At 34.4% G+C, this 23,500-nt stretch overlaps 1 pseudogene; it reads left to right on the top strand.

Moving 5' to 3' along the window:
* The first annotated feature begins 7,543 nt into the window (after nt 1-7,543).
* The window catches only part of LOC148575317 (MDIS1-interacting receptor like kinase 2-like), a 52,617-nt pseudogene continuing 36,660 nt past the window's right edge, over nt 7,544-23,500 (top strand).

A 23,500-nucleotide genomic window follows, 5' to 3' on the forward strand; every position in this document is an offset into this window, starting at 1 on the left:
CTAGCACACATTTCTCATTCAAACAATGACACTGCTGACTCTCGCCAATTATAACTTTGCTTTGCTTGTTACTATGGTGGCGCTTTTGTTTTCCACCACAGCCTCTTATGTTATTTTTCTACCAAATGTTTCGTCTTCCTTCAATAATTCAGAAAGATATGCTTTAATACAAAGTGGTTGGTGGAGTAAGTATAGTATTTTATATCATTGCCATTGGACCGACATCAGCTGTGATGATGAAGATTGACGGATCCGTATTATTTAATAATCCTTATAATAAGTCTAAATTGCTGCAGCTACAGAACTTGAATCTCAGTGCCTTTCCCAATTTGCTCTACCTCAATCTTTATGGGATGGGGCTTACCTCAATCTTTATGGAATGGGGCTTACGGATAGTATTCCCAAAGAAATTGGTACTCTCATGAAGCTTTCTTATCTTGATTTGTCCCATAATTATCTTAATGGTAAGCTGCTTCTAACACTTTGTAAGATGAGAGATCCATTAACTTACTACCTTAAGGTTCTGAGCTGGATGTGGTACCTTCTCATCTTATGTTCTCTCGTTTGATTTCTCCCCGAAATCTCCTCGGTGGTCGAGAGCTCTCCACAGGTGGACCAACAAGGGGTATCAGAGCTGATACTTTCCTACAAGTATTTATCTTTTGCTACTTTTAGGCTTTACAATCATTCTATTGGTTATATAAACCGTGTTCTTACTACTTTAAGGTTTTGAGTTGGATGTGGTGTCATCTCATCCTATGTTCTCTCACTTGATTCCTCCCCGAAATCTCTCCGGTGGTCAGGAACTCTCCACAGGTGGCCAAATAATTGGTATCAGAGCTGATACTTTCCTACAAGTATTCATCTTTTGCTACTTTTAGGTTTTACAATCATTCCATTGGTTATATAAACTGTGTTCTTCTTCACCGTTATACACATTCACTTAATCATATACAAAGCTTCTTCTTAACGGTTTGTTCTTTTACTAACACACATTTCTTTAATTTTGAATTTTAATCACTCAAACTTTAGTTTTAATGGCTTTCTTTCTCTTTTGGATTCTTTCCTACAAGTATTCATCATTTTCTACTTTTAGGTTTTACAACCATTCCATTGGTTATATAAACCGTGTTCTTCTTCACCGTTATACATAGTCACTCAATCATACAGAAAGCTTTTTCTTCACGATTTGTTCTTTCACTAATACACATTTATTTTATTATGAATTTTAATCACCCAAACTTTGATTTTAATGGCTTTCTTTCCCTTTTCTGTTAATGTTGCAAGTGTGAGAAGTGCATGAAGTTAGACCCACATCAAAGAATGCAAGGAAGAGTAAGGAGTTTATAAGATGAGAGATCCATTAACTTACTACCTTAAGGTTTTGAGGTGTATGTGATGTCTTCTCATCTTATGTTCTCTCGCATGATTCCTCCCCGAAATGTTCCCAGTGGTCGAGAGCTCTCCTTAGGTGGCCCAACAAGTGGTATCAGAGCCGATACTTTCTTACAAGTATTCATCTTTTGCTACTTTAAGCTTTTAAAATCCAGCAAGTGGTATCAGAGCCGATACTTTGCTACAAGTATTCATCTTTTGCTACTTTAAGCTTTTAAAATCATTCCATTGGTTATATATTTCATGTTCTTCTTCACGTTATAAACTATGTTCCATCTCTTTGATTTTGAATACTCAACTTGATTTTAATGGCTTTCTTTCTCTTTTGGATTATGTCGTGTAAGTATGCATCTTTTACTATTTTTAAGTTTTACAATCATTCTATTGATTATTTAAACCATATCCTTTTTCACCGTTATAAACATTCAATCATAGTATCATACACAGTTTTTTCTTACCAGTTTCTTTTTTTCACTAGCACACATTTCTCATTCAAACAATGACACTGTTGACTCTCGCCAATTATAACTTTGCTTTGCTTGTTACTATGGTGGCGTTTTTGTTTTCCACCACAGCCTCTTATGTTATTTTCCCACCAAATGTTTCGTCTTCCTTCAATAATTCAGAAAGACATGCTTTAATACAAAGTGGTTGGTGGAGTAAGCATAGTATTTTATATCATTGCCATTGGACCGACATCAGCTGTGATGATGTTGGAAGTGTTATAAAGATTGACGGATCCGTATTGTTTAATAATCCTTATAATAAGTCTAAATTACTGCAGCTACAGAACTTGAATCTCAGTGCCTTTCCCAATTTGGTCTACCTCAATCTTTATGGGATGGGGCTTACCTCAATCTTTATGGAATGGGGCTTACGGATAGTATTCCCAAAGAAATTGGTACTCTCACGAAGCTTTCTTATCTTGATTTGTCCCATAATTATCTTAATGGTAAGCTGCTTCTAACACTTTGTAAGATGAGAGATCCATTAACTTACTACCTTAAGGTTCTAAGCTGGATGTGGTACCTTCTCATCTTATGTTCTCTCGCTTGATTTCTCCCCGAAATCTCCTCGGTGGTCGAGAACTCTCCACAGGTGGACCAACAAGTGGTATCAGAGCTGATACTTTCCTACAAGTATTTATCTTTTGCTACTTTTAGGCTTTACAATCATTCTATTGGTTATATAAACCGTGTTCTTACTACTTTAAGGATTTGAGTTGGATGTGGTGTCATCTCATCCTATGTTCTCTCACTTGATTCCTTCCCGAAATCTCTCCGGTGGTCGAGAACTCTCCACAGGTGGCCAAATAATTGGTATCAGAGCTGATACTTTCCTACAAGTATTCATCTTTTGCTACTTTTAGGTTTTACAATCATTCCATTGGTTATATAAACCGTGTTCTTCTTCACCGTTATACACATTCACTTAATCATATACAAAGCTTCTTCTTAATGGTTTGTTCTTTTACTAACACACATTTCTTTGATTTTGAATTTTAATCACTCAAACTTTAGTTTTAATGGCTTTCTTTCTCTTTTGGATTCTTTCCTACAAGTATTCATCATTTTCTACTTTTAGGTTTTACAACCATTCCATTGGTTATATAAACCGTGTTCTTCTTCGCCGTTATACATAGTCACTCAATCATACACAAAGCTTTTTCTTCACGATTTGTTCTTTCACTAATACACATTTCTTTTATTATGAATTTTAATCACCCAAACTTCGATTTTAATGGCTTTCTTTCCCTTTTCTGTTAATGTTGCAAGTGTGAGAAGTGCATGAAGTTAGACCCACATCAAAGAATGCAAGGAAGAGTAAGGAGTTTATAAGATGAGAGATCCATTAACTTACTACCTTAAGGTTTTGAGGTGTATGTGATGTCTTCTCATCTTATGTTCTCTCGCATGATTCCTCTCCGAAATGTTCCCAGTGGTCGAGAGCTCTCCTTAGGTGGCCCAACAAGTGGTATCAGAGCCGATACTTTCCTACAAGTATTCATCTTTTGCTACTTTAAGCTTTTAAAATCCAGCAAGTGGTATCAGAGCCGATACTTTCCTACAAGTATTCATCTTTTGCTACTTTAAGCTTTTAAAATCATTCCATTGGTTATATATTTCATGTTCTTCTTCACGTTATAAACTATGTTCCATCTCTTTGATTTTGAATACTCAACTTGATTTTAATGGCTTTCTTTCTCTTTTGGATTATGTCGTGTAAGAATGCATCTTTTACTATTTTTAAGTTTTACAACCATTCTATTGATTATTTAAACCATATCCTTCTTCACCGTTATAAACATTCAATCATAGTATCATACACAGCTTTTTCTTCCGAGTTTGTTTTTTTCACTAGCACACATTTCTCATTCAAACAATGACACTGTTGACTCTCGCCAATTATAACTTTGCTTTGCTTGTTACTATGGTGGCGCTTTTGTTTTCCACCACAGCCTCTTATGTTATTTTCCCACCAAATGTTTCGTCTTCCTTCAATAATTTAGAAAGACATGCTTTAATACAAAGTGGTTGGTGGAGTAAGCATAGTATTTTATATCATTGCCATTGGACCGACATCAGCTGTGATGATGCTGGAAATGTTATAAAGATTGACGGATCCGTATTGTTTAATAATCCTTATAATAAGTCTAAATTACTGCAGCTACAGAACTTGAATCTCAGTGCCTTTCCCAATTTGGTCTACCTCAATCTTTATGGGATGGGGCTTACCTCAATCTTTATGGAATGGGGCTTACGGATAGTATTTCCAAAGAAATTGGTACTCTCACGAAGCTTTCTTATCTTGATTTGTCCCATAATTATCTTAATGGTAAGCTGCTTCTAACACTTTGTAAGATGAGAGATCCATTAACTTACTACCTTAAGGTTCTAAGCTGGATGTGGTACCTTCTCATCTTATGTTCTCTCGCTTGATTTCTCCGCGAAATCTCTTCGGTGGTCTAGAACTCTCCACAGGTGGACCAACAAGTGGTATCAGAGCTGATACTTTCCTACAAGTATTTATCTTTTGCTACTTTTAGGCTTTACAATCATTCTATTGGTTATATAAACCATGTTCTTACTACTTTAAGGATTTGAGTTGGATGTGGTGTCATCTCATCCTATGTTCTCTCACTTGATTCCTTCCCAAAATCTCTCCGGTGGTCGGGAACTATCCACAGGTGGCCAAATAATTGGTATCAGAGGTGATACTTTCCTACAAGTATTCATCTTTTGCAACTTTTTGGTTTTACAATCATTCCATTGGTTATATAAACCGTGTTCTTCTTCACCGTTATACACATTCACTTAATCATATACAAAGCTTCTTCTTAACGTTTTGTTCTTTTACTAACACACATTTCTTTGATTTTGAATTTTAATCACTCAAACTTTAGTTTTAATGGCTTTCTTTCTCTTTTGGATTCTTTCCTACAAGTATTCATCATTTTCTACTTTTAGGTTTTAAAACCATTCCATTGGTTATATAAACCGTGTTCTTCTTTGCCGTTATACACATTTACTCAATCATACACAAAGCTTTTTCTTCACGATTCGTTCTTTCACTAAAACACATTTCTTTTATTATGAATTTTAATCACCCAAACTTTGATTTTAATGGCTTTCTTTCTCTTTTCTGTTAATGTTGCAAGTGTGAGAAGTGCATGAAGTTAGACCCACATCAAAGAATGCAAGGAAGAGTTAGGAGTTTATAAGATGAGAGATCCATTAACTTACTACCTTAAGGTTTTGAGGTGTATATGATGTCTTCTCATCTTATGTTCTCTCGCTTGATTCCTCCCCGAAATGTTCCCAGTGGTCGAGAGCTCTCCTTAGGTGGCTCAACAAGTGGTATCAGAGCTGATACTTTCCTACAAGTATTCATCTTTTGCTACTTTAAGCTTTTAAAATCCAGCAAGTGGTATCAGAGCCGATACTTTCCTACAAGTATTCATCTTTTGCTACTTTAAGCTTTTAAAATCATTCCATTGGTTATATATTTCATGTTCTTCTTCACGTTATAAACTATGTTCCATCTCTTTGATTTTGAATACTCAACTTGATTTTAATGGCTTTCTTTCTCTTTTGGATTATGTCGTGTAAGTATGCATCTTATAATATTTTTAAGTTTTACAATCATTCTATTGATTATTTAAACCATATCCTTCTTCACCGTTATAAACATTCATTCATAGTATCATACACAGCTTTTTCTTCCCAGTTTGTTTTTTTCACTAGCACACATTTCTCATTCAAACAATGACAATGTTGACTCTCGCCAATTATAACTTTGCTTTGCTTGTTACTATGGTGAAGCTTTTGTTTTCCACCGCAGCCTCTTATGTTATTTTCCCACCAAATGTTTCGTCTTCCTTCAATAATTCAGAAAGACATGCTTTAATACAAAGTGGTTGGTGGAGTAAGTATAGTATTTTATATCATTGTCATTGGACCGACATCAGCTATGATGATGCTGGAAGTGTTATAAAGATTGACGGATCCGTATTGTTTAATAATCCTTATAATAAGTCTAAATTGCTGCAGCTACAGAACTTGAATCTCAGTGCATTTCCCAATTTGGTCTACCTCAATCTTTATGGGATGGGGCTTACCTCAATCTTTATGGAATGGGGCTTACGGATAGTATTCCCAAATAAGTTGGTACTCTCACGAAGCTTTCTTATCTTGATTTGTCCCAGAATTATCTTAATGGTAAGCTGCTTCTAACACTTTGTAAGATGAGAGATCCATTAACTTACTACCTTAAGGTTCTAAGCTGGATGTGGTACCTTCTCATCTTATGTTCTCTCGCTTGATTTCTCCCCGAAATCTCCTCGGTGGTCGAGAACTCTCCACAGGTGGACCAACAAGTGGTATCAGAGCTGATACTTTCCTACAAGTATTTATCTTTTGCTACTTTTAGGCTTTACAATCATTCTATTGGTTATATAAACCGTGTTCGTACTACTTTAAGGATTTGAGTTGGATGTGGTGTCATCTCATCCTATGTTCTCTCACTTGATTCCATCCTGAAATCTCTCCGGTGGTCGGGAACTCTCCACAGGTGGCCAAATAATTGGTATCAGAGCTGATACTTTCCTACAAGTATTCATCTTTTGCTACTTTTAGGTTTTACAATCATTCCATTGGTTATATAAACTGTGTTCTTCTTCACCGTTATACACATTCACTTAATCATATACAAAGCTTCTTCTTAACGTTTTGTTCTTTTACTAACACACATTTCTTTGATTTTGAATTTTAATCACTCAAACTTTAGTTTTAATGGCTTTCTTTCTCTTTTGGATTCTTTCCTACAAGTATTCATCATTTTCTACTTTTAGGTTTTACAACCATTCCATTGGTTATATAAACTGTGTTCTTCTTCGCCGTTATACACAGTCACTCAATCATACACAAAGCTTTTTCTTCACGATTCGTTCTTTCACTAAAACACATTTCTTTTATTATGAATTTTAATCACCCAAACTTTGATTTTAATGGCTTTCTTTCCCTTTTCTGTTTATATTGCAAGTGTGAGAAGTGCATGAAAGTAGACCCATATCAAAGAATGCAAGAAGGAGTAAGGAGTTTATAAGATGAGAGATCCATTAACTTACTACCTTAAGGTTTTGAGGTGTATATGATGTCTTCTCATCTTATGTTCTCTCGCTTGATTCCTCCCCGAAATGTTCCCAGTGGTCGAGAGCTCTCCTTAGGTGGCTCAACAAGTGGTATCAGAGCCGATACTTTCCTACAATTTTTCATCTTTTGCTACTTTAAGCTTTTAAAATCCAGCAAGTGGTATCAGAGCCGATACTTTCCTACAAGTATTCATCTTTTGCTACTTTAAGCTTTTAAAATCATTCCATTGGTTATATATTTCATGTTCTTCTTCACGTTATAAACTATGTTCCATCTCTTTGATTTTGAATACTCAACTTGATTTTAATGGCTTTCTCTCTCTTTTGAATTATGTCGTTTAAGTATGCATCTTTTACTATTTTTAAGTTTTACAATCATTCTATTGATTATTTAAACCATATCCTTCTTCACCGTTATAAACATTCAATCATAATATCATACACAGCTTTTTCTTCCCAGTTTGTTTTTTTCACTAGCACACATTTCTCATTCAAACAATGACAATGTTGACTCTCGCCAATTATAACTTTGCTTTGCTTGTTATTATGGTGGCGCTTTTGTTTTCCACCGCAGCCTCTTATGTTATTTTCCCACCAAATGTTTCGTCTTCCTTCAATAATTCAGAAAGACATGCTTTAATACAAAGTGGTTGGTGGAGTAAGTATAGTATTTTATATCATTGCCTTTGGACCGACATCAGCTATGATGATGCTGGAAGTGTTATAAAGATTGACGGATCCGTATTGTTTAATAATCCTTATAATAAGTCTAAATTGCTGCAACTACAGAACTTGAATCTCAGTGCCTTTCCCAATTTGGTCTACCTCAATCTTTATGGGATGGGGCTTACCTCAATCTTTATGGAATGGGGCTTACGGATAGTATTTCCAAATAAATTGGTACTCTCACGAAGCTTTCTTATCTTGATTTGTCCCAGAATTATCTTAATGGTAAGCTACTTCTAATACCTTGTAAGATGAGAGATCCATTAACTTACTACCTTAAGGTTCTAAGCTGGATGTGGTACCTTCTCATCTTATGTTCTCTCACTTGATTTCTCCCCGAAATCTCCTCGGTGGTCGAGAACTCTCCACAGGTGGACCAACAAGTGGTATCAGAGCTGATACTTTCCTACAAGTATTTATCTTTTGCTACTTTTAGGCTTTACAATCATTCTATTGGTTATATAAACCGTGTTCTTACTACTTTAAGGATTTGAGTTGGATGTGGTGTCATCTCATCCTATGTTCTCTCACTTGATTCCTTCCCGAAATCTCTCCGGTGGTCGGAAACTCTCCACAGGTGGCCAAATAATTGGTATCAGAGCTGATACTTTCCTACAAGTATTCATCTTTTACTACTTTTAGGTTTTACAATCATTCCATTGGTTATATAAACTGTGTTCTTCTTCACCGTTATACACATTCACTTAATCATATACAAAGCTTCTTCTTGACGATTTGTTCTTTTACTAACACACATTTCTTTGATTTTGAATTTTAATCACTCAAACTTTAGTTTTAATGGCTTTCTTTCTCTTTTGGATTCTTTCTTACAAGTATTCATCATTTTCTACTTTTAGGTTTTACAACCATTCCATTGGTTATATAAACCGTGTTCTTCTTCGCCGTTATACACATTTACTCAATCATACACAAAGCTTTTTCTTCACGATTCATTCTTTCACTAAAACACATTTCTTTTATTATGAATTTTAATCACCCAAACTTTGATTTTAATGGCTTTCTTTCTCTTTTCTGTTAATGTTGCAAGTGTGAGAAGTGCATGAAGTTAGACCCACATCAAAGAATGCAAGGAAGAGTAAGGAATTTATAAGATGAGAGATCCATTAACTTACTATCTTAAGGTTTTGAGGTCTATGTGATGTATTTTCATCTTATGTTCTCTCGCTTGATTCCTCCCCGAAATGTTTCCAGTGGTCGAAAGCTCTCCTTAGATGGCTCAACCTGTGGTATCAGAGCCGATACTTTCTTACAAGTATTCATCTTTTGCTACTTTAAGCTTTTAAAATCCAGCAAGTGGTATCAGAGCCGATACTTTCCTACAGTATTCATCTTTTGCTAATTTAAGCTTTTAAAATCATTCCATTGGTTATATTTCATGTTCTTCTTCACGTTATAAACTATGTTCCATCTCTTTGATTTTGAATACTCAACTTGATTTTAATGGCTTTCTTTCTCTTTTGGATTATGTCGTGTAAGTATGCATCTTTTACTATTTTTAAGTTTTACAATCATTCTATTGATTATTTAAACCATATCCTTCTTCACCATTATATACATTCAATCATAGTATCATACACATCTTTTTTTTCCCAGTTTATTTTTTTTAATAGCACACATTTCTCATTCAAACAATGACACTGTTGACTCTCGCCAATTATAACTTTACTTTGCTTGTTACTATGGTGGCGCTTTTGTTTTCCACCGCAGGCTCTTATGTTATTTTCCCACCAAATGTTTCATCTTCCTTCAATAATTCAGAAAGACATGTTTTAATACAAAGTGGTTGGTGGAGTAAGCATAGTATTTTATATCATTGCCATTGGACCGACATCAGGTGTGATGATGCTGGAAGTGTTATAAAGATTGACGGATCCGTATTGTTTAATAATCCTTATAATAAGTCTAAATTGCTGCAGCTACAGAACTTGAATCTCAGTGCCTTTCCCAATTTGGTCTACCTCAATCTTTTTGGGATGGGGCTTACCTCAATCTTTATGGAATGGGGCTTACGGATAGTATTCCCAAAGAAATTGCTACTCTCACGAAGCTTTCTTATCTTGATTTTTCCCATAATTAACTTAATGGTAAGCAGCTTCTAACACTTCGTAAGATGAGAGATCCATTAACTTACTACTTTAAGGTTCTGAGCTGGATGTGGTACCTTCTCATCTTATGTTCTCTCGCTTGATTTCTCCTCGAAATCTCCTCGGTGGTCGAGAGCTCTCCACAGGTGGACCAACAAGTGATATCAGAGCTGATACTTTCCTACAAGTATTTATCTTTTGCTACTTTTAGGCTTTACAATCATTCTATTGGTTATATAAACCGTGTTCTTACTACTTTAAGGTTTTGAGTTGGATGTGGTGTCATCTCATCCTATGTTCTCTCACTTGATTCCTCCCCGAAATCTCTCCGGTGGTCGGAAACTCTCCACAGGTGGCCAAATAATTGGTATCAGAGCTGATACTTTCCTACAAGTATTCATCTTTTGCCACTTTTAGGTTTTACAATCATTCCATTGGTTATATAAACCATGTTCTTCTTCACCGTTTTACACATTCACTTAATCATATACAAAGCTTTTTCTTAACGGTTTGTTATTTTACTAACACACATTTCTTTGATTTTGAATTTAATCACTCAAACTTTAGTTTTAATGGCTTTCTTTCTCTTTTGGATTATTTCCTACAAGTATTCATCATTTTCTACTTTTAGGTTTTAAAACCATTCCATTGGTTATATAAACCGTGTTCTTCTTTGCCGTTATACACATTTACTCAATCATACACAAAGCTTTTTCTTCACGATTCGTTCTTTCACTAAAACACATTTCTTTTATTATGAATTTTAATCACCCAAACTTTGATTTTAAAGGCTTTCTTTCTCTTTTCTGTTAATGTTGCAAGTGTGAGAAGTGCATGAAGTTAGACCCACATCAAAGAATGCAAGAAAGAGTAAGGAGTTTATAAGATGAGAGATCCATTAACTTACTACCTTAAGGTTTTGAGGTGTATGTGATGTCTTCTCATCTTATGTTCTCTCGCTTGATTCCTCCCCGAAATGTTCCCAGTGGTCGAGAGCTCTCCTTAGGTCGCTCAACAAGTGGTATCAGAGCCGATACTTTCCTACAAGTATTCATCTTTTGCTACTTTAAACTTTTAAAATCATTCCATTGGTTATATATTTCATGTTCTTCTTCACGTTATAAACTCTGTTCCATCTCTTTGATTTTGAATACTCAACTTGATTTTAATGGCTTTCTTTCTCTTTTGGATTATATGTCGTGTAAGTATGCATCTTTTACTATTTTTAAGTTTTACAATCATTCTATTGATTATTTAAACCATATTCTTCTTCACCGTTATAAACATTCAATCATAGTATCATACACAGCGTTTTCTTCCCAGTTTGTTTTTTTCACTAGCACACATTTCTCATTCAAACAATGACACTGTTGACTCTCGCCAATTATAACTTTGCTTTGCTTATTACTATGGTGGTGCTTTTGTTTTCCACCGCAGCCTCTTATGTTATTTTCCCACAAAATATTTCATCTTCCTTCAATAATTCAGAAAGACATGTTTTAATACAAAGTGGATGGTGGAGTAAGCATAGTATTTTATATCATTGCCATTGGACCGACATCAGTTGTGATGATGCTGGAAGTGTTATAAAGATTGACGGATCCGTATTGTTTAATAATCCTTATAATAAGTCTAAATTGCTGCAGCTACAGAACTTGAATCTCAGTGCCTTTCCCAATTTGGTCTACCTCAATCTTTATGGGATGGGGCTTACCTCAATCTTTATGGAATGGGGCTTACGGATAGTATTCCCAAAGAAATTGGTACTCTCACGAAGCTTTCTTATCTTGATTTGTCCCATAATTATCTTAATGGTAAGCTGCTTCTAACACTTTGTAAGATGAGAGATCCATTAACTTACTACTTTAAGGTTCTGAGCTGGATGTGGTACCTTCTCATCTTATGTTCTCTTGCTTGATTTCTCCCCGAAATCTCCTCGGTGGTCGAGAGCTCTCCACAGGTGGACCAACAAGTGGTATCAGAGCTGATACTTTCCTACAAGTATTTATCTTTTGCTACTTTTAGGCTTTACAATCATTCTATTGGTTATATAAACCGTGTTCTTACTACTTTAAATTTTTGAGTTGGATGTGGTGTCATCTCATCCTATGTTCTCTCACTTGATTCCTTCCCAAAATCTCTCTGGTGGTCGGAAACTCTCCACAGGTAGCCAAATAATTGGTATCAGAGCTGATACTTTCCTACAAGTATTCATCTTTTGCTACTTTTAGGTTTTACAATCATTCCATTGGTTATATAAACCGTGTTCTTCTTCACCGTTTTACACATTCACTTAATCATATACAAAGCTTTTTCTTAACGGTTTGTTATTTTACTAACACACATTTCTTTGATTTTGAATTTAATCACTCAAACTTTAGTTTTAATGGCTTTCTTTCTCTTTTGGATTATTTCCTACAAGTATTCATCATTTTCTACTTTTAGGTTTTAAAACCATTCCATTGGTTATATAAACCGTGTTCTTCTTTGCCGTTATACACATTTACTCAATCATACACAAAGCTTTTTCTTCACGATTCGTTCTTTCACTAAAACACATTTCTTTTATTATGAATTTTAATCACCCAAACTTTGATTTTAAAGGCTTTCTTTCTCTTTTCTGTTAATGTTGCAAGTGTGAGAAGTGCATGAAGTTAGACCCACATCAAAGAATGCAAGAAAGAGTAAGGAGTTTATAAGATGAGAGATCCATTAACTTACTACCTTAAGGTTTTGAGGTGTATGTGATGTCTTCTCATCTTATGTTCTCTCGCTTGATTCCTCCCCGAAATGTTCCCAGTGGTCGAGAGCTCTCCTTAGGTGGACCAACAAGTGGTATCAGAGCCGATACTTTCCTACAAGTATTCATCTTTTGCTACTTTAAGCTTTTAAAATCATTCCATTGGTTATATATTTCATGTTCTTCTTCACGTTATAAACTCTGTTCCATCTCTTTGATTTTGAATACTCAACTTGATTTTAATGGCTTTCTTTCTCTTTTGGATTATGTCGTGTAAGTATGCATCTTTTACTATTTTTAAGTTTTACAATCTTTCTATTGATTATTTAAACTATATCCTTCTTCACCGTTATAAACATTCAATCATAGTATCATACACAGCTTTTTCTTCCCAGTTTGTTTTTTTCACTAGCACACATTTCTCATTCAAACAATGACACTGTTGACTCTCGCCAATTATAACTTTGCTTTACTTGTTACTATGGTGGCGCTTTTGTTTTCCACCGCAGCCTCTTATGTTATTTTCCCACCAAATGTTTCGTCTTCCTTCAATAATTCAGAAAGACATGCTTTAATACAAAGAGGTTGGTGCGGTAAGCATAGTATTTTATATCATTGCCATTGGACCGACATCAGCTGTGATGATGCTGGAAGTGTTATAAAGATTGACGGATCCGTATTCTTTAAAAATCTTTATAATAAGTCTAAATTGCTGCAGCTACGGAACTTGAATCTCAGTGCATTTCCCAATTTGGTCTACCTCAATCTTTATGGGATGGGGCTTTCCTCAATCTTTATGGAATGGGGCTTACGGATAGTATTCCCAAAGAAATTGGTACTCTCACGAAGCTTTCTTATCTTGATTTGTCCCATAATTATCTTAATGGTAAGCTGCTTCTAACACTTTGTAAGATGAGAGATCCATTAACTTACTACCTTAAGGTTCTGAGCTGGATGTGGTACCTTCTCATCTTATGCTCTCTCGCTTGATTTCTCCCCGAAATCTCCTCGGTGGTCGAGAACTCTCCACAGGTGGACCAACAAGTGGTATCAGAGCTGATACTTTCCTACAAGTATTTATCTTTTGCTACTTTTAGGCTTTACAATCATTCTATTGGTTATATAAACCGTGTTCTTAGTACTTTAAGGATTTGAATTGGATGTGGTGTCATCTCATCTTATGTTCTCTCACTTGATTCCTCCCCGAAATCTCTCCGGTGGTCGGGAACTCTCCACAGGTAGCCAAATAATTGGTATCAGAGCTGATACTTTCCTACAAGTATTCATCTTTTGCTACTTTTAGGTTTTACAATCATTCCATTGGTTATATAAACCGTGTTCTTCTTTACCGTTATACACATTCACTTCATCATATACAAAGCTTCTTCTTAACGGTTGGTTCTTTTACTAACACACATTTCTTTGATTTTGAATTTAATCACTCAAACTTTAGTTTTAATGGCTTTCTTTCTCTTTTGGATTCTTTCCTACAAGAATTCATCATTTTCTACTTTTAGGTTTTACAACCATTCCATTGGTTATATAAACCGTGTTCTTCTTCGCCGTTATACACAGTCACTCGATCATACACAAAGCTTTTTCTTCACGATTCGTTCTTTCACTAATACACATTTCTTTTATTGTGAATTTTAATCACCCAAACTTTGATTTTAATGGCTTTCTTTCCCTTTTCTGTTAATGTTGCAAGTGTGAGAAGTGCATGAAGTTAGACCCATATCAAAGAATGCAAAGAAGAGTAAGGAGTTTATAAGATGAGAGATCCATTAACTTTCTACCTTAAGATTTTGAGGTAGATGGTGATGTCTTCTCATCTTTTGTTTTCTCGCTTGATTCCTCCCTGAAATGTTCCCAGTGGTCGAGAGCTCTCCTTAGGTGGACCAACAAGTGGTATCAGAGCCGATACTTTCCTACAAGTATTCATCTTTTGCTACTTTAAGCTTTTAAAATCCAACAAGTGCTATCAGAGCCGATACTTTCCTACAAGTATTCATCTTTTGCTACTTTAAGCTTTTAAAATCATTCCATTGGTTATATATTTCATGTTCTTCTTCACCGTTATACACAATCACTTAATCATACACATAGCTACTTCTTCACGGTTCGTTCTTTCACTAACACACATTTTTTTAATTTTGAAATTTAATCACTCAAACTTTGATTTTAATGGCGTTCTTTCTCTTGTGTTAATGGTGCAAGTGTGAGGAGTGCATGAAATTAGACCCACATCAAAGAAAGCAAGGAAGTATAAGGACTTTATAAGATGATAGATTCATTAACTTACTACCTTAAGTTTTTGAGTTGGATGTAGTGTCTTCCCATCTTATGTTCTCTCGCTTGATTCCTCTCCAAAATCTTTCCGGTGGTCGAGAGCTCTCCACAGGTGGTCCAGCAAGTGGTATCAGAGCCGATACTTTCCTACAAGTATTCATCTTTTGCTACTTTAAGGTTTTACAATCATTCCATTGGTTATATTAACCATGTTCTTCTTCACCTTTAAACACATTCACTTAGTCATACACAAAGCTTCTTCTTAACGGCTCGTTCTTTCACTAACACACATTTCTTTGATTTTGAATTTTAATCACTCAAACTTTGATTTTAATGGCTTTCTTTCTCTTTTGTATTCTTTCCTACAAGTATTCATCTTTTTCTACTTTTAGGTTTTACAACCATTCTATTAGTTACATAAACCGTGTTCTTCTTTACCGTTATACACATTTACTTAATCATACACAGCTTTTTATCATGAGTTTATAGGATGGGAGATCCATTAACTTACTACCTTAAGGTTTTGAGTTGGATGTGGTGTCTTCTTATCTTATGTTCTCTTGCTTGATTCATCTCCGAGATGTCCCCGGTGGTTGAGAGCTCTCCACAGGGGGCCAACAAGTGGTATCAGAGCCGATACTTTTCTACAAGTATTCATCTTTTGCTAGTTTAAGGTTTTACAATTATTCCATTGGTTATATAAACCATGTTCTTCTTCACTGTTATACACAATCACATAATCATACACAAGGTTTGTTCTTCACGGTTCATTCTTTCACTAACACACATTTCTTTGATTTTGAATTTTAATCACTCAAACATTAGTTTCAATTGCTTTCTTTCTCTTTTGGATTCTTTTCTATAAGTATTCATCTTTTGCTACTTTAAGGTTTTACAATCATTCCATTGGTTATATAAATCGTGTTTTTCTTCACCGTTATACACAATAACTTAATCATAAACAAAGATTCTTCTTAACGGTTCGTTCTTTCACTAACACACATTTCTTTGATTTTAAATTTTAATCGAAAATTGATTTGACAATAATAATATTCTTTTTAATTTAAGGATTGTTACTTGTTTTTAAGTTTAATAATTTAATTATTTATACAAGATAATTACTTATTCTATTTTTTAAATAAAAAGTAAAATTATATAATATATAATTTAATTATTAACATTATCTTTGTTATTCTAATAATGCAGTTTATTCAGTTGCTAACTACTTAAAATACAATTACAAATTATGTTTATAACCTATAAGCAAGATGTTATGATTAATCATGTTTGGCCCAATAAAAGAGCCAAATCTATATAGGAAGAGGAGGGATATAAATGAGCCCACCAATATTGACATAAAAAAAATAATATAACGAAGCCAACTAGCTATTTCCCAAAAACAAAAACAAAAGCCCAATTGCCCAAACACTAAACGTATTTTCCTCAAATGAAGCCACACCAGGTTCGAGTCCTAGTGTTTGCTAGGTTAGTGTGTGTGATATACGTGTGAGTGTGATGTATGACAAAAAAAATTGTCTCCTTGAGTGCAGTTGTATTCCCATCTGTCACAATATCCTTGCATCTGTATGATTACATCAGTACGTTATAAAAATCCTAAAAATATATATCAACACGAAACTAACATAAAGTACAAATAAATTCATAAAATAATTAATAAAAAATAAAAGAAAGTAATAGCTGTGTTTCAATTTCTCTAGTCAATGAAGAAAGAGTAAGAGAAGAAGAGTGCCAGAAACTCAGTCATCGATGAAAGCTAGCTTCGGACGGATCGAATCTGAATAAAAGGGAAAATAATCAAAGGCAAGTCTTCGTCTTCTTTTTTCTCATTTTAGTAGTTATTTAACTCTTCACTTCACTTAACGTAACTTCTCCTTAGTATCTTTAATATACCTTTGAAAACGAAAACTCTGTTCCATTTATTTGATTTTGAATACTCAACTTGATTTTAATGGCTTTCTTCCTCTTTTGGATTCTTTCGTATATGTATTCATCTTTTGCTACTTTCAATTTTACAATCATTCCATTGGCAAACCATGTTCTTCTTCACGTTATAAACTCTATTCCATCTCTTTGATTATGAATACCCAACTTGATTTTAATGGCTTTCGTTCTCTTTTGGATTATGTCGTGTAAATATGCATCTTTTACTATTTTTAAGTTTTACAATCATTCTATTGATTATTTAAACCATATCCTTTTTCACCGTTATAAACATTCAATCATAGTATCATACACAGCTTTTTCTTCCCAGTTTGTTTTTTTCACTAGCACACATTTCTCATTCAAACAATGACACTTTTGACTCTCGCCAATGATAACTTTGCTTTGCTTGTTACTGTGGTGGCACTTTTTTTTCCACCGCAGCCTCTTATGTTATTTTTCCACCAAATGTTTCGTCTTCCTTCAATAATTCAGAAAGACATGCTTTAATACAAAGTGGTTGGTGGAGTAAGCATAGTATTTTATATCATTGCCACTGGACCGACATCAGTTGTGATGATGCTGGAAGTGTTATAAAGATTGACAGATCCGTATTGTTTAATAATTCTTATAATAAGTCTAAAATGCTGCAGCTACAAAACTTGAATCTTAGTGCCTTTCCCAATTTGGTCCACCTCAATCTTTATGGGATGGGGCTTACCTCAATCTTTATGGAATGGGGCTTACGAAAAGTATTCCCAAAGAAATTGGTACTCTCACAAAGCTTTCTTATCTTGATTTGTCCCATAATTATCTTAATGGTAAGCTGCTTCTAACACTTTGTAAGATGAGAGATCCATTAACTTACTACCTTAAGGTTCTGAGCTGGATGTGGTGCCTTCTCATCTTATGTTCTCCCGCTTGATTTCTCTCCGAAATCTCCTCGGTGGTCGAGAGCTCTCCACAGGTAGACCAATAAGTGGTATCAGAGTTGATACTTTCCTACAAGTATTTATCTTTTGCTACTTTTAGGTTTTACAATCATTTTATTGGTTATATAAATCATGTTCTTACTACCTTAAGGTTTTGAGTTGGATGTAGTGTCTTCTCATCCTATGTTCTCTCGCTTGATTCCTCCCCGAAATCTCCCCGGTGGTCGAGAACTCTCCACAGGTGGCCCAACAATTGGTATCAGAGCTGATACTTTCCTACAAGTATTCATCTTTTGCTACTTTTAGGTTTTACAATCATTCCATTGGTTATATAAACCGTGTTCTTCTTCACCGTTCTACACATTCACTTAATCATATACAAAGCTTCTTCTTAACGGTTCGTTCTTTCACTAACACACATTTCTTTGATTTTGAATTTTAATCACTCAAACTTTAGTTTTAATGGCTTTCTTTCTCTTTTGGATTCTTTCCTACAAGTATTCATCATTTTCTAATTTTAGGTTTTACAACCATTCTATTGGTTATATAAATCGTGTTCTTCTTCGCTGTTATACATATTCACTCAATCATACACAAAGCTTTTTCTTCATGATTCGTTCTTTCACTAACACACATTTCTTTTATTGTGAATTTTAATCACTCAAACTTTGATTTTAATGGCTTTCTTTCTCTTTTCTGTTAATGTTGCAAGTGTGAGAAGTACATGAAGTTAGACCCACATCAAAGAATGCAAGGAAGAGTAAGGAGTTTATAAGATGAGAGATCCATTAATTTATTACCTTAAGGTTTTGAGGTGGATGTGATGTATTCTCATCTTATGTTCTCTCGCTTGATTCCTCCCCGAAATGTTCCCAGTGGTCAAGAGCTCTCCATAGATGGCCCAACAAGTGGTATCAGAGCCAATACTTTCCTACAACTATTCATATTTTGCTACTTTAAGCTTTTAAAATCCAACAAGTGGTATCAAAGCCGATACTTTCCTACAAGTATTCATCTTTTGCTACTTTAAGCTTTTAAAATCATTCCACTAGTTATATATTTCATGTTTTTCTTCACCGTTATACACAGTCACCTAATCATACACAAAGCTTCTTCTTCACGGTTCGTTCTTTCACTAACACGCATTTCTTTAATTTTGAAATTTAATCACTCAAACTTTGATTTTAAAGGCTTTCTTTCTCTTTTGGATTCTTTCCTATAAGTGTTCGTCTTTTGCTACTTTTAGGTATTACAATCATTTCATTGGTGATAAAAACCGAGTTCTACTTCACAGTTATACACATTCACTTAATCATACACAAAATTTCTTTTTCATGGTTCATTCTTTCACTAACACACATTTTTTTATTTTGAATTTTAATCTCTCAAACTTTAATTTTAAAGGTTTTCTTTCTCTTTTGTGTTAATCTTGCAAGTGTGAAGAGTGCATGAAGTTAGACTCACATCAAAGAAAGTAAGAAAGAGCAAGGAGTTTATAAGATGAGAGATCCATTAACTTACTACCTTAAGGTTTTGAGTTGGATGTGGTGTCTTCTTATCTTATGGCCTCTCGCTTGATTCCTCCCCGAAATGTTCCCGGTGGTCGAGAGCTCTCCATAGGTGGCCCAACAAGTGGTATCAGGGCCGATACTTTCCTACAAGTATTCATCTTTTGCTACTTTAAGCTTTTAAAATCATTCCATTTGGTTATATATATCATGTTCTTCTTCACCGTTATACACAATCACTTAATCATACACAAAGCTTCTTCTTCACAGTTCATTCTTTCATTAACACATATTTCGTTAATTTTGAAATTTAATCACTCAAACTTTGATTTTAATGGCTTTCTTTCTTTTTTGTGTTAATGATGCAAGTGTGAGGAGTGCATAAAATTAGAACCACATAAAAGAAAGCAAGGAAGTGTAAGGACTTTATAAGATGATATATTCATTAACTTACTACCTTAAATTTTTGAGTTGGATGTAGTGTCTTCCCATCTTATGTTCTCTCGCTTGATTCCTCCCCAAAATCTTCCCGGTGGTCGAGAGCTCTACACAGGTGGTCCAACAAGTGGTATCAAAGCCGATACTTTCCTACAAGTATTCATCTTTTGCTACTTTAAGGTTTTACAATCATTCCATTGGTTATATAAATAATGTTCTTCTTCACCGTTAAACACATTCACTTAATCATACACAAAGCTTCTTCTTAACGGTTCGTTCTTTCTCTAACACACATTTCTTTGATTTTGAATTTTAATCACTCAAACTTTGATTTTAATGGCTTCTTTCTCTTTTGGATTCTTTCCTACAAGTATTCATCTTTTTCTACTTTTAGGTTTTACAACCATTCCATTGGTTATATAAACTGTATTCTTCTTCACCGTTATACACATTTACTTAATCATACATAAAGCTTTTTTTTCACGAGTTAATAAGATGAGAGATCCATCAACTTACTACCTTAAGGTTTTGAGTTGGATGTTATGTCTTTTTATCTTATGTTCTCTTACTTGATTCTTCTCTGAAATGTCCTCGATGGTCGAGAGCTCTCCACAGGTGGCCCAACAAGTGGTATCAGAGCCGATACTATTTTACAAGTATTCATCTTTTGCTACCTTAAGGTTTTACAAATATTCCATTGGTTATATAAACCATGTTCTTCTTCACCGTTATACACAATCACATAATCATACGCAAGGTTTGTTCTTCACGGTTCATTCTTTCACTAATACACATTTCTTCGATTTTGAATTTTAATCACTCAAACTTTGATTTTAATTGCTTTCTTTCACTTTTGGATTCTTTTCTATAAGTATTCATCTTTTGCTACTTCTAGGTTTTACAATCATTCTATTTGTTATATAAATCGTGTTCTTCTTCACCGTTATACACATTCACTTAATCATAAACAAAGTTTCTTCTTAACGGTTCGTTCTTTCACTAACACATTTCTTTGATTTTGAATTTTAATCACTGAAACTTTGATTTTAATGGTTTTCTTTCTCTTTTGGATTCTTTCTTACAAGTATTCATCTTTTTCTACTTTTAGGTTTTACAACAATTCCATTGGTTATATAAACCGTGTTCTTCTTCACCGTTATACACATTCACTTAATTATACACAAAGCTTTTTCTTCACGATTTTATAAGATGAGAGATCCATTGACTTACTACCTTAAGGTTTTGAGTTGGATGTGGTGTCTTCTCATCTTATGTTCTCTCGCTTGATTCCTCCCCAAAATATTCCCGGTGGTCGAGAGCTCTCCATAGGTGGCCCAACAAGTGGTATCAGAGCCAATACTTTCCTACAAGTATTCATCTTTTGCTACTTTAAGCTTTTACAATCATTCTATTGATTATATATACCATGTTCTTCTTTACTGTTATACACAATCACTTAATCATACACAGAGCTTCTTCTTCAGGTTCGTTCTTTCACTAACATACATTTCTTTGATTTTGAAATTTAATCACTCAAACTTTGATTTTAATGGCTTTTTTTCTCTTTTGTGTTAATGATGCAAGTGTGAGGAGTGAATGAAATTAGACCTACATCAAAGAAAGCAAGAAAGAGTAAGGACTTTATAAGATGACAGATTCATTAACTTACTACCTTAAGCCTTAGACTTGGATGTAGTGTCTTCTCATCTTATGTTCTCTCGCTTGATTCCTCCCCAAAATCTCCCCGATGTTCGAGAGCTCTCCACAGGTGGTCCAAAGTGGTATTAGAGCCGATACTTTCCTACAAGTATTCATCTTTTGCTACTTTAAGGTTTTACAATCATTCTATTGGTTATATAAACCATGTTCTTCTTCACCATTAAACACATTCACTTAATCATGCACAAAGCTTCTTCTTAACGGTTCGTTCTTTCACTAACACACATTTCTTTGATTTTGAATTAATCACTCAAACTTTTATTTTAATGGCTTTCTTTCTCTTTTGGATTCTTTCCTACAAGTATTCATCTTTTTCTACTTTTAGGTTTTACAACCATTCCATTGGTTATATAAATCGTGTTCTTCTTCATCGTTACACTTAATCATACACAAAGCTTTTTCTTCACGAGTTTATAAGATGAGAGATCCATTTACTTACTACCTTAAGGTTTTGAGTTGGATGTGGTGTCTTCTTATCTTATGTTCTCTCCCTTGATTTCTCCCCGAAATGTCTCCGGTGGTCGGTAGCTCTCCACAGGTGGCCCAACAAGTGGTATCAGAGCTGATACTTTCCTATAAGTATTCATCTTTTGCTACTTTAGGTTTTACAATTATTCCATTGGCTATATAAACTATGTTCTTCTTCACCGTTATACACAATCACATACTCATACACAAACTTTGTTATTGACGATTCATTCTTTCAGTAACAGACAATTCTTTGATTTTGAATTTTAATCACTCAAACTTTGATGTTAATGGCTTTCTTTCTCTTTTGGATTCTTTCCTACAAGTATTCATCTTTTGCTACTTTAAGGTTTTACAATCATTCCATTGGTTATAAAAAGCGAGTTCTACTTCACCGTTATACACATTCACTTAATCATACACAAAATTTCTTCTTCATGATTCATTCTTACACCAACACACATTTCTTTGATTTTGAATTTTAATCACTCAAACTTTGATTTTAAAGGCTTTCTTTCTCTTTTGTGTTAATGTTGCAAGTGTGACGAGTGCATGAAGTTAGACCCACATCAAAGAAAGTAAAGAAGAACAAGGAGTTTATAAGATGAGAGATCCATTAACTTACTACCTTAAGGTTTTGAGTTGGATGTGGTGTCTTCTAATCTTATGTCCTCTAACTTGATTCTTCCCTGAAATGTGTCCGGTGGTCGAGACCTCTCCACAGGTGGCCCAACAAGTGGTATCAGAGCCGATACTTTTCTACAAGTAATCATCTTTTGCTACTTTAAGCTTTTACAATCATTCAATTGGTTATATATAACATGTTCTTCTTCACCGTTATACGCAATCACTTAATCTTACAGAAAGCTTCTTCTTCAAGGTTCGTTCTTTCACTAACACACATTTCTTTGATTTTGAATTTGATCACTCAAACTTTAATTTTATTGACTTTCTTTCTCTTTTAGATTCTTTCCTACAAGTATTCATCTTTTGCTACTTTTAGGTTTTACAATCGTTCTATTGGTTATATAAACCATGTTCTTCTTCACCGTTATACATATTCACTTATTCATACACAAAGCTTGTTCTTCATGGTTCGTTCTTTCACTATAACACTTTTTTTTATTTTGAATTTTAATCACTCAAACTTTGATTTTAATAGCTTTCTTTCTCTTTCAGATTCTTTCCTACAAGTATTCATCTTTTGCTACTTTTGGGTTTTACAATCATTCCATTGGTTATATAAACCGTATTCTTCTTCAGCGTTATACACATTCACTTAATCATACACAAAGCTTCTTCTTCACGGTTTGTTCTTTCACTAACACACATTTCTTTGATTTGAAATTTTAATCACTCAAACTTTGATTTTAATGGCTTTCTTTCTCTTTTGTGTTAATCTTGCAAGTGTCAGGAGTGCATGAAGTTAGACCCACATCAAAGAAAGCGATAAAGAGTAAGGAGTTTATAAGATAAGAGATCTATTAACTTACTACCTTAAGGTTTTGAGTTAGATGTGGTGTTTTCTCATCTTATGTTCTATCGCTTGATTCCTCCCCGAAATCTCCCCGGTGGTCGAGAGCTCTCCA

Source organism: Arachis ipaensis, chromosome B2, assembly GCF_059453495.1.
Source record: "Arachis ipaensis isolate K30076 ecotype BB chromosome B2, ASM5945349v1, whole genome shotgun sequence".
NCBI lineage: Eukaryota > Viridiplantae > Streptophyta > Magnoliopsida > Fabales > Fabaceae > Arachis > Arachis ipaensis.